The sequence below is a fragment of the Oncorhynchus mykiss genome, chromosome 4, assembly GCF_013265735.2.
Source record: "Oncorhynchus mykiss isolate Arlee chromosome 4, USDA_OmykA_1.1, whole genome shotgun sequence".
NCBI classification, from domain to species: Eukaryota; Metazoa; Chordata; class Actinopteri; order Salmoniformes; family Salmonidae; genus Oncorhynchus; species Oncorhynchus mykiss.
In genome coordinates, this window is record NC_048568.1 from 31,444,010 (window position 1) to 31,459,714 (window position 15,705).

Genomic DNA, 15,705 nt, shown 5'->3' on the forward strand with positions numbered 1-15,705 from the left:
TCTGATGAACAGTCCTGTCTTAGTGTGTGTTCCCCCTCTGCTGAACAGTCCTGTCTTAGTGTGTGTTCCCTCTCTGATGAACAGTCCTGTCTGGGTGTGCTCTCTCTCTCTCTCTGATAAACAGTCCTGTCTGGATGTGTTCTCTCTCTCTGATGAACAGTCCTGTCTGGATGTGTTCTCTCTCTCTGATGAACAGTCCTGTCTGGATGTGTGTTCCCCCTCTGATAAACAGTCCTGTCTTAGTGTGTGTTCCCCCTCTGATGAACAGTCCTGTCTTAGTGTGTGTTCCCCCTCTGATGAACAGTCCTGTCTGGGTGTGTTATCTCTCTCTGATGAACAGTCCTGTCTGGGTATGTGTTCCCCCTCTAATGAACAGTCCTGTCTGGGTGTGTGCACCCCCCCCCCCCCCCCCGATGAACAGTCCTGTCTGGATGTGTTCTCTCTTTCTCTCTCTCTCTCTCTGATGAACAGTCCTGTCTGTTTTTTTTTCTCTCTCTCTGATGAACAGTCCTGTCTGGGTGTGTTCTCTCTCTCTCTGATGGACAGTCCTGTCTGGATGTGTGCTCTCTCTCCAATGAACAGTCCTGTCTGGATGTGTTCTCTCTCTCTGACGAACAGTCCTGTCTGGGTGTGTATTCTCTCTCTTTGATGAACAGTCCTGTCTGGGTGTGTGCTCTCTCTCTGATGAGCAGTCCTGTCTGGGTGTGTTCTCTCTCTTTCTCTCTGATGAACAGTCCTGTCTGGGTGTGTTCTCTCTCTCTCTGATGGACAGTCCTGTCTGGATGTGTGCTCTCTCTCCTATGAACAGTCCTGTCTTAGTGTGTGTTCCCCCTCTGATGAACAGTCCTGTCTTAGTGTGTGTTCCCCCTCTGATGAACAGTCCTGTCTTAGTGTGTGTTCCCCCTCTGATGAACAGTCCTGTCTTAGTGTGTGTTCCCCCTCTGATGAACAGTCCTGTCTTAGTATGTGTTCCCCCTCTGATGAACAGTCCTGTCTTAGTATGTGTTCCCCCTCCGATGAACTGTTCTGTCTGGATGTGTTCTCTCTCTCTGATGAACAGTCCTGTCTGGGTGTGTTCTCTATATCTCTGATGAACAGTCCTGTCTGGGTGTGTTCTCTCTCTCTCTCTGATGAACAGTCCTGTCTTATTGTGTGTTCCCACTCTGATGAGCAGTCCTGTCTTAGTGTGTGTTCCCCCTCTGATGAACAGTCCTGTCTGGGTGTGTTCTCTCTCTCTCTCTCTGATGAACAGTCCTGTCTTATTTTGTGTTCCCACTCTGATGAACAGTCCTGTCTTAGTGTGTGTTCCCCCTCTGATGAACAGTCCTGTCTGGATGTGTGCTCTCTCTCTCTGTTGAATAGTCCTGTCTGGGTGTGTTCTCTCTCTCTCTGATGAACAGTCCTGTCTGGGTGTGTGCTCTCTCTCTGATGAACAGTCCTGTCTGGGTGTGTGCTCTCTCTCTCTGATGAACAGTCCTGTCTGGGTGTGTGCTCTCTCTTTGATGAACAGTCCTGTCTGGGTGTGTGCTCTCTCTCTGATGAACAGTCCTGTCTGGGTGTGTGCTCTCTCTCTCTAGTGAACAGTCCTGTCTGGGTGTGTTCTCTCTCTTTCTCTCTGATGAACAGTCCTGTCTGGGTGTGTTCTCTCTCTCTCTGATGGACAGTCCTGTCTGGATGTGTGCTCTCTCTCCTATGAACAGTCCTGTCTTAGTGTGTGTTCCCCCTCTGATGAACAGTCCTGTCTTAGTGTGTGTTCCCCCTCTGATGAACAGTCCTGTCTTAGTGTGTGTTCCCCCTCTGATGAACAGTCCTGTCTTAGTGTGTGTTCCCCCTCTGATGAACAGTCCTGTCTTAGTATGTGTTCCCCCTCTGATGAACAGTCCTGTCTTAGTATGTGTTCCCCCTCCGATGAACTGTTCTTTCTGGATGTGTTCTCTCTCTCTGATGAACAGTCCTGTCTGGGTGTGTTCTCTCTATCTCTGATGAACAGTCCTGTCTGGGTGTGTTCTCTCTCTCTCTCTGATGAACAGTCCTGTCTTATTGTGTGTTCCCACTCTGATGAGCAGTCCTGTCTTAGTGTGTGTTCCCCCTCTGATGAACAGTCCTGTCTGGGTGTGTTCTCTCTCTCTCTCTCTGATGAACAGTCCTGTCTTATTTTGTGTTCCCACTCTGATGAACAGTCCTGTCTTAGTGTGTGTTCCCCCTCTGATGAACAGTCCTGTCTGGATGTGTGCTCTCTCTCTCTGTTGAATAGTCCTGTCTGGGTGTGTTCTCTCTCTCTCTGATGAACAGTCCTGTCTGGGTGTGTGCTCTCTCTCTGATGAACAGTCCTGTCTGGGTGTGTGCTCTCTCTCTCTGATGAACAGTCCTGTCTGGGTGTGTGCTCTCTCTTTGATGAACAGTCCTGTCTGGGTGTGTGCTCTCTCTCTGATGAACAGTCCTGTCTGGGTGTGTGCTCTCTCTCTCTAGTGAACAGTCCTGTCTGGGTGTGTTCTCTCTCTCTCTGATGAACAGTCCTGTCTAGGTGTGTGCTCTCTCTGATGAACAGTCCTGTCTGGGTGTGTGCTCTCTCTCTGATGAACAGTCCTGTCTGGGCCTTGCCTTGGCTCTACTATGCTGCTGTCTGAGATCAATGTCTGGAGCTCCCCGCAGCACTGCAGTGTTTCAGAGCACTCGGAGCACAACACAATGCTTACTCAGCATTCCCTCACTTCCCACTACCCACTGGGACAGCTCTGGCCTGGCCAGGTTCTTTACTCATTCACTACACCTCCTCATGAGCAGAACATAGCACTCTCTCTCTTTCTCTCTCTCTCTCTCTCTCTCTCTCTCTCTCTCTCTCTCTCTCTCCCTCTCTCTCTCTCTCTCTCTCTCTCTCTCCCTTTGTCTGTCACTATTTATCGCTCTCTCACTCCCTGTTTCCATATCTCAGAGAGAGCGAGAAAGAGAGCGAGAGAGAGACCTGAAGTCACGGTGTGGATGACTATAGGCCTGCAAAAAGTAAAGACCTGCTTGATTAGAGTAGCACTACTGACAAAGGAAACAAGAACGTCGTCAGTGGAGACATGCTCATTCATGAATAACAGAAGATGAAATGGTGGCAGAATTGTGATGTATTAGCTGATCCGTCATCACTCCAGTGTTACCCAACTACATCATGCCTATTGATGGCCAGGAATAACCTATCAATCAGTCCACTAGCAACAGCCAAGTAGGATCCACTTTTTTTTCTCAAAGAGTTGACAAGATGCATTGAAGCCAACACGTAATTACTTTGAAGGTCATCCATAAATGACTCAGTGTCTGAGAAGGTCAAAGGGTCATAATGCTTCTCCTCTTATTATTGAATGAATGCACTTGAACAAACAATAAATATGCCAGGTGAAAAGTTCTCCTATAGAGCTTGTTGTATTATTTATCTGCTGACCCATTCATTTCAATAGAGCTTGTTGTATTATTTATCTGCTGACCCATTCATTTCAATAGGGCTTGTTGTATTATTTATCTGCTGACTCATTCATTTCAATAGAGCTTGTTGTATTATTTATCTGCTGACCCATTCATTTCAATAGAGCTTGTTGTATTATTTATCTGCTGACCCATTTATTTCAATAGAGCTTGTTGTATTATTTATCTGCTGACCCATTCATTTCAATAGAGCTTGTTGTATTATTTATCTGCTGACCCATTCATTTCAATAGAGCTTGTTGTATTATTTATCTGCTGACTCATTCATTTCAATAGAGCTTGTTGTATTATTTATCTGCTGACCCATTCATTTCAATAGAGCTTGTTGTATTATTTATCTGCTGACTCTTTCATTTCAATAGAGCTTGTTGTATTATTTATCTGCTGACCCATTCATTTCAATAGAGCTTGTTGTATTATTTATCTGCTGACTCATTCATTTCAATAGAGCTTGTTGTATTATTTATCTGCTGACTAATTCATTTAAATAGAGCTTGTTGTATTATTTATCTGCTGACCCATTCATTTCAATAGAGCTTGTTGTATTATTTATCTGCCGACCCATTCATTTCAATAGAGCTTGTTGTATTATTTATCTGCTGACCCATTCATTTCAATAGAGCTTGTTGTATTATTTATCTGCTGACTCATTCATTTCAATAGAGCTTGTTGTATTATTTATCTGCTGACCCATTCATTTCAATAGAGCTTGTTGTATTATTTATCTGCTGACTCATTCATTTCAATGGAGCTTGTTGTATTATTTATCTGCTGACCCATTCATTTCAATAGAGCTTGTTGTATTATTTATCTGCTGACCCATTCATTTCAATAGAGCTTGTTGTATTATTTATCTGCTGACCCATTAATTTCAATAGAGCTTGTTGTATTATTTATCTGCTGACCCATTCATTTCGTTCTACAGGGATCATACATTAGCTATAAAGGTCCTTTACTTCTGCTTTCTCTTCTGCATCCTAAATGGCACCCTATTCCCTACATTGTGCACCACTTTTGATCAATGCACTATGGCCTTGGTCAAAAGTAATACACTATATAGGGTGTCATTTGAAATGCGTTCTCTGTATTCTCAACTGTAGTATAGAGTAAAAACACTACACACTATAGGAATGAGCTGTACAGTAAAGGAATGTTTGCTTTGTGGTTGTGATATGCGACTCGTATACATTATTAATGAAAGGTCATATTTCACGTCAGATTGGCTGACTGTGCTTATAGGGCTGTTACTAGAGGATAGCCCTCTGTCCTCAGCTCTGTGCAGTGATTGATTCTTACGGAACCAATGATTCAGCATTTTCAGTTGCAAAAAAGTCCAGACATATAAGTAACTATTTGGTGCAAGACGAAGAGATTCTTTGATGATGACTCTGATTCTAAATAGTCTGGTAAGATGCAGAGGCTCTTATGACTCACAAAGCCTAATCCATGCAAAAGGATGTACATCAATCTTAACCTAAAGACAATAATAATGCTGGAACACACAGGAGTTACACAACGAAATGAAATGTTCAAAATGGTTGTAATTTCTGGATGACTGGGAGACAGCTAATATTCCTATAATAAATAAATGGAATAAATAAACAATGCATTCTAAACTGCAAATGGCTCTTTCCTGCAGCTCCATCAGCCTCTCCCGCCCGCCCCAAACTGTCTCATTCTCAGGCCAAATCAACAACAGCATCAACAACAACAACTTCCTTGGCCAAATCCTCTCCCTGATGAGAGACGGTGTCCCAAAAGGCCCCCTATTCCCCACATGGTGCTCTACGTTTGACCAGGGCCTATGGCTAAAGTAATGCCTTATGTAAAAAAAACTAGGGTTTCATTTCATATGCAAACACAACAGATGGACCCTTGGGTAAAGAACCTTTAATTAAACTACTGCAACAGGGAAACACAATCCAAAAAAATGAATGTTATATAAGTCATCCTGGATGAGGAAGTGCATCTGATGACTCTATGTATAATGCAATGGGCTGTTATGTAAAGGCGAACGGAAGAGGAGAGCTGCTGTAGGGAATGGTCTGACCGACAGCACATCACCCCAACTGACAGGCAAGAGAAGGTCCATGGATGCATCCCAAAGGGCGCATTGGACTCTGGTCAAAAGTAGCACACTACAGGATAGGGTGCCATTTGGAACACAGGCTGAGTGATTCTTCTAATTATCTCTTCTTTTTAAGGGACCTAGCACGTAAGCATTTCACTGCACCTTTTATACCTGTTGTAAACTGTGTTCGTGACAAATAAAATTAGATTTCATTTGACTTAATTTAGTGACTTAAGTTGACCACAAACTGAGAGACATTGAATGAGGACCTGGTGAAAGAGAGAAAGAGAGAATCTCTGAAAAGGTAGCTGAGGTGAGGAGGAATGGAGGTTTCTTTCTGGCAAGGGAGGGAGAGTGGAGTGTTTTCCTCAAACTGTGTAGTGCTGCAGAGCCTGAAGCGTGGATGTGCCAACCCGCGCCCGCTCCCCCCTCTGCTACACTGAATCGATAGAGCTGGTTGGCTGGTTGGGGTTGAGGGGTACTGTTTCACTGCAGTGGAGACTCTCTGCCCTGCCCCATCTCTCACTCACTCTCACTCACTCTCTTCTCTCTATCCCCTCCCTCCCTCCTCTCTCTCTCTCTCTCTCTCACTCTCACTCTCTCTCCTTCCCTCGCTCTCTTTCTCTCTCCTCTCTCTCACTCTCTTTCTCTCTCCTTCCCTCACTCTCTTTCTCTCTCCTCTCTCTCACTCTCTTTTTCTTTCCCTTCCTCTCTCTCTCTCTCTCCTCTCTCTCACTCTCTTTCTCTCTCCTTCCCTCACTCTCTTTCTCTCTCCTCTCTCTCACTCTCTTTTTCTTTCCCTTCCTCTCTCTCTCTTTCTCTCGCTCCCTCTCTCCCTCTCTTTCGCTCTCTCTCTTTCTAGAAAATAGCTGTCGCTAAATAGCTTCTGTGACCTGTGACTTTTCCACAGCTGTTGCTGCTTATTGTATTAGTATTGTCCGTTCTTTCATCACTATTTCAGAATGATCATTTGTTTACATCCGTGTGGATAGAAGACACAGAAACTCGATTATATTCTCTATTCTCTAGGACAATAATGCTATGCTATGTTATGTCACAAACTACAGAAAAGAGGAACAGAAGTATGTTGCTTCTCTCTCGGTTGAACTGTTTTAGAAAAAAAGGAAAAGGAAACCTAACCAAACATGGTTGCAGGTGATGCAGAGAGGATACCCTGTTGCCATAGCAACATGCAGGTGCAGGTGCAGCTAATCTCGTGTTCAATCTGTGGAGATAAAACATGTTATGCACGTAGTGGTGTTAACAGCGTTTCACATGTGCATGCACACACACACACAACATGTACACACACACTCAATACAGCCCCCACACACACCAGACCTGAAGAGAGACTACCACATTACCAACCATCACTAATGGACCTGGAGAGACTACTACATTACCAACCATCAGTAATGGACCTGGAGAGACTACTACATTACCAACCATCACTAATGGACCTCCTGGAGAGACTACCACATTACCAACCATCACTAATGGACCTCCTGGAGAGACTACCACATTACCAACCATCACTAATGGACCTGGAGAGACTACTACATTACCAACCATCACTAATGAACCTGGAGAGACTACTACATTACCAACCATCAGTAATGGACCTCCTGGAGAGACTACCACATTACCAACCATCACTAATGGACCTGGAGAGACTACTACATTACCAACCATCAGTAATGGACCTGGAGAGACTACTACATTACCAACCATCAGTAATGGACCTCCTGGAGAGACTACTACATTACCAACCATCACTAATGGACCTGGAGAGACTACTACATTACCAACCATCAGTAATGGACCTGGAGAGACTACTACATTACCAACCATCACTAATGGACCTCCTGGAGAGACTACCACATTACCAACCATCACTAATGGACCTCCTGGAGAGACTACCACATTACCAACCATCACTAATGGACCTGGAGAGACTACTACATTACCAACCATCACTAATGAACCTGGAGAGACTACTACATTACCAACCATCAGTAATGGACCTCCTGGAGAGACTACCACATTACCAACCATCACTAATGGACCTGGAGAGACTACTACATTACCAACCATCAGTAATGGACCTGGAGAGACTACTACATTACCAACCATCAGTAATGGACCTCCTGGAGAGACTACTACATTACCAACCATCACTAATGGACCTGGAGAGACTACTACATTACCAACCTTCAGTAATGGACTTGGAGAGACTACCACATTACCAACCATCACTAATGGACCTGGAGAGACTACCACATTACCAACCATCAGTAATGGACCTGGAGAGATAACTACATTACCAACCATCAGTAATGGACCTGGAGAGACTACCACATTACCAACCATCACTAATGGACCTGGAGAGACTACTATATCACCAACCATCACTACATCACTAATGGACCTGGAGAGACTACTACATTACCAACCATCAGTAATGGACCTGGAGAGACTACTACATTACTAAACCATCAGTAATGGACCTGGAGATGGTGGTTATGGCAGAGTTGATTGACTGACCAGAACGCTGACCTCCATCCTCAAGGTACTAAACGATATCATAACCGCCATCGATAAAAGACAGTACTGTGCAGCCGTCTTCATAGACCTTGCCAAGGCTTTCGACTCTGTCAATCACCGTATTCTTATCGGCAGACTCAGTAGCCTCGGTTTTTCGGATGACTGCCTTGCCTGGTTCACCAATTACTTTGCAGACAGAGTTCAGTGTGTCAAATCGGAGGGCATGCTGTCCGGTCCTCTGGCAGTCTCTATGGGGGTGCCACAGGGTTCAATTCTCGGGCCGACTCTTTTCTCTGTATATATCAATGATGTTTCTCATGCTGCGGGCGATTCCCTGATCCACCTCTACGCAGACGACACCATTCTATATACTTCCGGCCCGTCCTTGGACACTGTGCTATCTAACCTCCAAACGAGCTTCAATGCCATACAGCACTCCTTCCGTGGCCTCCAACTGCTCTTAAACGCTAGTAAAACCAAATGCATGCTTTTCAACTGTTCGCTGCCTGCACCCGCACGCCTGACCAGCATCACCACCCTGGATGGTTCCGACCTTGAATATGTGGACATCTATAAGTACCTAGGTGTCTGGCTAGACTCTAAACTCTCCTTCCAGACCCATATCAAACATCTCCAATCGAAAATCAAATCAAGAGTTGGCTTTCTATTCCGCAACAAAGCCTCCTTCACTCACGCCGCCAAACTTACCCTAGTAAAACTGACTATCCTACCGATCCTCGACTTCGGCGACGTCATCTACAAAATTGCTTTCAACACTCTACTCAGCAAACTGGATGCAGTTTATCACAGTGCCATCCGTTTTGTCACTAAAGCACCTTATACCACCCACCACTGCGACTTGTATGCTCTAGTCGGCTGGCCCTCGCTACATATTCGTCGCCAGACCCACTGGCTCCAGGTCATCTACAAGTCCATGCTAGGTAAAGCTCCGCCTTATCTCAGTTCACTGGTTACGATGGCAACACCCATCCGTAGCACGCGCTCCAGCAGGTGTATCTCACTGATCATCCCTAAAGCCAACACCTCATTTGGCCGCCTTTCGTTCCAGTTCTCTGCTGCCTGTGACTGGAACGAATTGCAAAAATCGCTGAAGTTGGAGACTTTTATCTCCCTCACCAACTTCAAACATCTGCTATCTGAGCAGCTAACCGATCGCTGCAGCTGTACATAGTCTATTGGTAAATAGCCCACCCATTTTCACCTACCTCATCCCCATACTGTTTTTATTTATTTATTTTTATTTTTCTGCTCTTTTGCACACCAATATCTCTACCTGTACATAACCATCTGATCATTTATCACTCCAGTGTTAATCTGCATAATTGTAATTATTTGCCTACCTTCTCATGCCTTTTGCACACAATGTATATATAGACTCCCCTTTTTTCTACTGTGTTATTGACTTGTTAATTGTTTACTCCATGTGTAACTCTGTGTTGTCTGTTCACACTGCTATGCCTTATCTTGGCCAGGTCGCAGTTGCAAATGAGAACTTGTTCTCAACTAGCCTACCTGGTTAAATAAAGGTGAAATAAAAATAAATAAAAAAATAACCCAGAAACAGGACAACACAGAGCATGAAGCATCCCCCGAGGAGCACAGGACAACACAGAGCATGAAGCATCCCCCGAGGAGCACTGGACAACACAGAGCATGAAGCATCCCCCGAGGAGCACAGGACAACACAGAGCATGAAGCATCCCCCGAGGAGCATAGGACAACACAGAGCATGAAGCATCCCCCGAGGAGCACAGGACAACACAGAGCATGAAGCATCCCTCGAGGAGCACTGGACAACACAGAGCATGAAGCATCCCCCGAGGAGCACTGGACAACACAGAGCATGAAGCATCCCCCGAGGAGCACAGGACAACACAGAGCATGAAGCATCCCCCGAGGAGCACAGGACAACACAGAGCATGAAGCATCCCCCGAGGAGCACTGGACAACACAAAGCATGAAGCATCCCTCGAGGAGCACTGGACAACACAGAGCATGAAGCATCCCCCGAGGAGCACTGGACAACACAGAGCATGAAGCATCTCCCGAAGAGCACTGGCCAACACAGAGCATGAAGCATCCCCCGAAGAGCACTGGCCAACACAGAGCATTAAGCATCCCCCGAGGAGCACTGGACAACACAGAGCATGAAGCATCCCCAGAAGAGCACTGGACAACACAGGTCATGAAGCATCCCCTGAGGAGCACTGCAAGGTTAGTCGAGGGGAACACACACACATAAAAATAATAAATAATAATAACAGTTATTCCTGAACCAACACTTGCACAATATCCCTTCCTTTCTAGCTCTGCCTCTGATAGCTGCTTCATTGAGGAAAATGTACTTACTATGACTGTGATATGTGGTTGTCCCATCTAACTATCTAGAGATGAATGCACTAACTGTAAGTCGCTCTGGATAACAGCATCTGCTACATGACTAAAATGTCAATCTAAAAATGGAGGTGATCCAATGGCACACTGACTGCACTCTCTCACAGGGTCTTTAAAACAATAACGTCCCTCTTCCCCTACTCAGCAGTCACCAGCTTTATCTAGACATCCTAATCATCCTCATACGTTCATTAGAAATAATTTTTTCAATTTTGATAGAGAACTCATTGCATCTGCTCATGGGGCATATCAAAATGAAGTCATGCAGCAAGAGGATCTCAGCTGTTCCAATGTTTTATCCCCTGATGCAAATGCTCAAGTAAACACACACTCACAGTACACACACACACATGCACATATGGAGACTAAGAATACACACATTTGTGTTCAGTTGGCAATAACATGCCACTTCCTGTGAGTTAGCCAGAAGGGACGTTCTGTTTTGGTTCAGTGCACCGAAGAATTACAGCATTCAGCTCCGTTCTGCCATCCTGCACTACGCGGCTGTCCACGCACACAGAATGGCATCTCTGAACCTTTAAACCCTACTTTCTCTGCATCTCTCTCTCGCGCGTGTTTTTTCTCTCTCGCTTTCTCTCTCACGTTTTCTCTCTCTCTTTCTCTCTCTCTTTCTCTCGCTCTCTCTCTCTCTCTCTCTCTCTCTCTCTCTCTCTCTCTCTCTCTCTCTCTCTCTCGCTCTCCCTCCTCTATTTATTCTGTCTCAGCCTCTCCCTATCCCTCTCTTTAAATATCTACCACATTCTCTCACTCTCTGTCACTCTTTAATCCTTCTCCTCCTCTCCCATCCAGAGGTTGTAGTAGTGTAGCTGTGATGTGATGTGGAGAGAAAGGCCTGTGGGGTGTAGAGATTCATTTCAATAGCAAGTCAATAGTCTCCCTGACAGCCATCCTTGCCATTAGATACAAGACCTTCAGTCTCACATTTATCAATGTCACAACATGGCCCAAATCTATCAATAAATCAATTATCAGATCTATCAATACCTCAATTATCAGGTTGAATATCACTCTCTGCGGTCGACGCTGAGGCTGAGAGACGTTCCTTCTTCTGGCCTCATTAAGTTGCGTGAGGTTGATGCACCTTCGCTATACTATGCAACACAATCCCTTACAATACATTGGTTTTATTTACACATTCAAATACATGTGCCACAATGGTGCACTTGAGCAGTTTCTACTACAGAAAGCTACAGAGCAGTACAGTGTACATGTATTCACTGCGTGATTTATTTTGAGAAAGCAGTCCATAGGGTGTTATTGTAAATGATAACAATAAATAACAAACAAACTCAAACGCATATAGTAACTCAACAGTGCCTGCACACAATGATTTAATTTACGTTACCACGGTAACAGAATCACAGAGACACTAGTGATTATTAGATCAGAGAATTTACTGGGAAAGGAACCATATCAATTGTAGCTACTGTGTTGAACTGAACAAGACCTATACACAATGACTGTTGGATGATATACTGTTGGGTAATGTATCAAGACAAGAAGGGTATTCAGTGACTACATCCGGACAGGTATGCAGTACATTTAGGAGTGTGTTTGCTCTAGTAACTGAGGTGTGACATTAAGCCTCTCTATCACCACCAGGTGAACAGAACAGTTGTTGTTTTGTGGAATATGCTGAGTCACAGGATGAGCCCATAGCTGCAGCAGCAGCCTCCCCACCCTCCCCTACCTCCCCACCCTCAACTCCACCACCCTCCCCTCCACCATACATCCTCCCCACCCTCCCTCCACCACCCTCTCCTCCACCATACATCCTCCCCACCCTCCCTCCTCCACCCTCCCCTCCACCATACATCCTCCCCACCCTCCCTCCACCACCCTCTCCTCCACCATACATCCTCCCCACCCTCCCTCCTCCACCCTCACCTCCACCATACATCCTCCCCACCCTCCCTCCACCACCCTCCCCTCCACCATACATCCTCCCCACCCTCCCTCCAGCACCCTCCCCTCCACCATACATCCTCCCCACCCTCTCCTCCACCACCCTCACCTCCACCACCCTCCCCTCCACCACCTTCCCCTCCACCACCCTCTCCTCCACCATACATCCTCCCAACCCTCCCCTCCACCATACATCCTCCCCACCCTCCCCTCCCCACCCTCCCCTCCACCACCCTCCCCTCCACGATACATCCTCCCCACCCTCCCCTCCACCATACATCCTCCTCACCCTCCCCTCCCCACCCTCCCCTCCACCACCCTCCCCTCCACGATACATCCTCCCCACCCTCCCCTCCACCTTACATCCTCCCCACCCTCCCTCCACCACCCTCCCCTCCACCATACATCCTCCCCACCCTCCCTTCACCACCCTCCCCTCCACCATACATCCTCCCCACCCTCCCTCCACCACCCTCCCCTCCACCATACACCCTCCCCTCCACCATACATCCTCCCCACCCTCCCTCCACCACCCTCCCCTCCACCATACATCCTCCCCACCCTCTCCTCCACCACCCTCACCTCCACCACCCTCCCCTCCACCACCTTCCCCTCCACCACCCTCTCCTCCACCATACATCCTCCCAACCCTCCCCTCCACCATACATCCTCCCCACCCTCCCCTCCACCATACATCCTCCTCACCCTCCCCTCCCCACCCTCCCCTCCACCACCCTCCCCTCCACGATACATCCTCCCCACCCTCCCCTCCACCATACATCCTCCCCACCCTCTCCTCCCCACCCTCCCCTCCACCATACATCCTCCCCACCCTCCCCTCCACCACCCTCCCCTCCACGATACATCCTCCCCACCCTCCCCTCCACCATACATCCTCCCCAACCTCCCCTCCACCATACATCCTCCCCACCCTCCCCTCCACCATACATCCTCCCCACCCTCCCCTCCACCATACATCCTCACCACCCTCCCCTCCACCATACATCCTCCCCACCCTCCCCTCCACCATACATCCTCCCCACCCACCCCTCCACCACCCTCCCCTCCACCATACATCCTCCCCAACCTCCCCTCCACCATACATCCTCACCACCCTCCCCTCCACCATACATCCTCCCCACCCTCCCCTCCACCACCATCCCCTCCACGATACATCCTCCCCACCCTCCCCTCCACCATACATCCTCCCCACTCTCCCCTCCACCATACATCCTCCCCACCCTCTCCTCCACCATACATCCTCCCCACTCTCCCCTCCACCACCCTCCCCTCCACCATACATCCTCCCCACTCTCCCCTCCACCACCATCCCCTCCACGATACATCCTCCCCACCCTCCCCTCCACCATACATCCTCCCCACTCTCCCCTCCACCATACATCCTCCCCACCCTCTCCTCCACCATACATCCTCCCCACTCTCCCCTCCACCACCCTCCCCTCCACCATACATCCTCCCCACTCTCCCCTCCACCACCCTCCCCTCCACCATACATCCTCCCCACTCTCCCCTCCACCATACATCCTCCCCACTCTCCCCTCCACCATACATCCTCCCCTCCACCATACATCCTCCCCACCCTCCCCTCCACCATACATCCTCCCCACTCTCCCCTCCACCATACATCCTCCCCACCCTCCCCTCCACCATACATCCTCCCCACTCTCCCCTCCACCATACATCCTCCCCTCCACCATACATCCTCCCCACCCTCCCCTCCACCATACATCCTCCCCACTCTCCCCTCCACCATACATCCTCCCCTCCACCATACATCCTCCCCTCTACCATACATCCTCCCCACCATCCCCTCCACCATACATCCTCCCCACCCTCCCCTCCACCATACATCCTCCCCACTCTCACCTCCACCATACATCCTACCCACCCTCCCCTCCACCATACATCCTCCCCACCCTCCCCTCCACCATACATCCTCCCCTCCACCATACATCCTCCCCACCCTCCCCTCCACCATACATCCTCCCCACCCTCCCCTCCACCATACATTCTCCCCACTCTCACCTCCACCATACACCCTACCCACCCTCTCCTCCACCATACATCCTCCCCACCCTCCCCTCCACCACCCTCTCCTCCACCACCCTCCCCTCCACCATACATCCTCCCCACCCTCCCCTCCACCATACATCCTCCCCACCCTCCCCTCCACCATACATCCTCCCCACTCTCTCCTCCACCATACATCCTCCCCACCCTCCCCTCCACCACCCTCTCCTCCACCACCCTCCCCTCCACCATACATCCTCCCCACCCTCCCCTCCACCATACATCCTCCCCACTCTCTCCTCCACCATACATCCTACCCACCCTCCCCTCCACCATACATCCTCCCCACCCTTCCCTCCACCACCCTCCCCTCCACCATACATCCTTCCCCACCCTCCCCTCCACCATACATCCTCCCCTCCACCACCCTCCCCTCCACCATACATCCTCCCCACCCTCCCCTCCACCACCCTCTCCTCCACCACCCTCCCCTCCACCATACATCCTCCCCACCCTCCCCTCCACCATACATCCTCCCCACTCTCCCCTCCACCACCCTCCCCTCCACCACCTCTCCTCCACCATACATCCTCCCCACCCTCCCCTCCACCACCCTCCCCTCCACCACCTCTCCTCCACCATACATCCTCCCCACCCTCCCCTCCACCACCATCCCCTCCACCACCTCTCCTCCACCATACATCCTCCCCACCCTCCCCTCCACCACCCTCCCCTCCACCACCTCTCCTCCACCATACATCCTCCCCACCCTCCCCTCCACCACCCTCCCCTCCACCACCTCTCCTCCACCATACATCCTCCCCACCCTCCCCTCCACCACCTCTCCTCCACCTCACATCCTCCCCACCCTCCCCGCATCTCTCCTCCCCGTCACTCTTTCACTCTTTCACTCTTTCACTCACTCTTTCATCTCTCTTGCAAATCTCTTCCCTCTCTCTATCTTTATCTCTGTCTCATTCAGTCCCTATCTCACTCTCTCTGTCTACCTCCATCTTTCTCTCCGTCCACCTCCCTCTCTCAATAGTTTAATAAGAATGAAACCATTCTGAGAGAGATGGGATGTCAGAGGTTACAGGCTAGCCTGATACAGAGTTGATCATTCTGCTGTTACTGCTAATCTCCCTCTCCAGCCACTGCTTCTGCTCTTTGACCACTAAAAACAGCAACACTTTATCCTCTATCTATCCCTCCCTCCCTCCCCTCCAACCAGAACACTCGCAACTTCAAAG

At 48.7% G+C, this 15,705-nt stretch overlaps 2 pseudogenes; both read left to right on the top strand.

Annotated features, from left to right (window-relative positions):
* The window catches only part of LOC110521075, a 32,510-nt pseudogene extending 21,193 nt beyond the window's left edge, over positions 1–11,317 (top strand).
* A 687-nt stretch (positions 11,318–12,004) lies between these two features.
* Positions 12,005–15,250, top strand: LOC118964493 (annotated as a pseudogene).
* Positions 15,251–15,705: the final 455 nt, after the last annotated feature.